Genomic DNA, 1,392 nt, shown 5'->3' with positions numbered 1-1,392 from the left:
ACCACCTCTGCGGTGTGAGTGCCGCCTCCGATGCTGACGGCCAGCGAAAAAACAGGCGCCGTGCTTGCAACGATCACTTCGCCTGCACCTGTGCTGCCCCAGATCCCACGGCCATTGCGCGGAGGGGAAGGAGCGCTGTGCGCGCGTGAGTGGAGCGTGCTCCGTGGGTGAGGCGGCGGCCGTGTATCATCATTTCTGTGCCGTGACTGTCTCAATCGGGCCCGCAAGAGCAGCACCGACGGCGTGAAACGCGCAGGGCGACCGACGACTTTATGATGCGATCAATCGAGGCATTTGTATGACCGTGACGATGAGTTACACCTCCGTGCACCCAGCTACCTACAACAGGCACGGGACTGACGCGCCCCTTCCCTCCACAGCCCTCTCCGCCGCTTTCTCCCTCTCTGTCTCTCTGCGCCACGGTGCACCACCTCGCCTCCTCTGTCGTGCCGGAGTGTGCTTTCCCGGGCTGTGTGCCGCATTCCCCGTTTAATTTCTAATCCTGTTGTACTGACAGTGTTCTTGGGATTATGCTTTGTTGTGCCTGTTATTTTTGTGTGATTTTGATTATACATCTGATTGTGCGTTTGATGAGACAAAACCCACTGAGCAGTAGGCGTATGGTGCGCGTATGCGCAATAAAAGAAGACCGTGGGTTGCACCGTTGTGGAGCACGATCTTTCATTGCACCAACGGCGGACTTGCCCGTGGGAGAGCGCACTGAAAGCCATTGATATCCCGCGGCATTTGGACGGGTGTGTGCCAAAAACTGGGCGCAAAATGATTGTGCGGTACACAACTGTGGAGTGCAAAGAGGACCGCGACGGATTTGCGTCGTGCTCGACTGCTGCTTTTGCCCTGCGCGTGCCTGTTTGTGTTGATGCCATTTTATTTTTCCTGTTTTTTTCTATTGTTGTCTTGTGCGCACTTTTGCTGTGCACGCAGGAATAGTTTTGAACGCTAGAAACAAGCTACTCACAATGCTTCGCCAGCTCCGCCAGCTTTGCTGCGCGCTGCTGCTGTTGCTGTGCACCGGTGGCGGCCTCGTCATTGCGGTGCCGCACCATTGCGTGTTTGATCGCCTGCCACGGAACGTTGGCGAGGTGACGGGCGGGGAGGAGCCGGCCAGTCCTGTCACTGTGTCCGTGGGCAGTGACTGGACGCCCCTCCGAATCAAGGTGTTTGCGGATGACCTGGAGGGGTTGGGGGGATTCTGCACCAGGGCCGGGGAGCATATAAACATGTTTTTTGGCAAGGAGATGGTCTGCCAGGAGGAGGACATTCTGACGGAGGAGAAGGTGGACATTCTCGAGAACGTGATTCTTCCCGAGGCGGCGAAGATGCACAGCGAGCGTCTGCTGGTGCGGCCGCTGGATGGCCCGCTGGTCGTGC

General features: G+C 57.6%; 4 non-coding genes across 4 annotated transcripts; all 4 read left to right on the top strand.

The window, feature by feature from the left end:
- Positions 1 to 36: 36 nt before the first annotated feature.
- On the top strand, positions 37 to 106 carry Tc00.1047053421955.40. The gene has a single exon (XR_008254185.1). It is a non-coding gene; the product is annotated as an H/ACA snoRNA, TC6C1H1 (small nucleolar RNA).
- A 49-nt stretch (positions 107 to 155) lies between these two features.
- On the top strand, positions 156 to 232 carry Tc00.1047053421955.30. The gene has a single exon (XR_008254184.1). It is a non-coding gene; the product is annotated as an H/ACA snoRNA, TC6C1H2 (small nucleolar RNA).
- A 40-nt stretch (positions 233 to 272) lies between these two features.
- Tc00.1047053421955.20 lies at positions 273 to 360 on the top strand. Its single transcript, XR_008254183.1, has one exon. It is a non-coding gene; the product is annotated as a C/D small nucleolar RNA (snoRNA), TB6C1C3 (small nucleolar RNA).
- Positions 361 to 648: 288 nt separating this feature from the next.
- Positions 649 to 715, top strand: Tc00.1047053421955.10. The gene has a single exon (XR_008254182.1). It is a non-coding gene; the product is annotated as an H/ACA snoRNA, TC6C1H3 (small nucleolar RNA).
- Positions 716 to 1,392: the final 677 nt, after the last annotated feature.

The sequence above is a fragment of the Trypanosoma cruzi genome (assembly GCF_000209065.1).
Source record: "Trypanosoma cruzi strain CL Brener chromosome Unknown tcruzi_1047053421955, whole genome shotgun sequence".
NCBI lineage: Eukaryota > Euglenozoa > Kinetoplastea > Trypanosomatida > Trypanosomatidae > Trypanosoma > Trypanosoma cruzi.
Note: the sequence above shows the minus strand (reverse complement) of the source record. Positions and strands in the feature narration are given on the sequence as shown.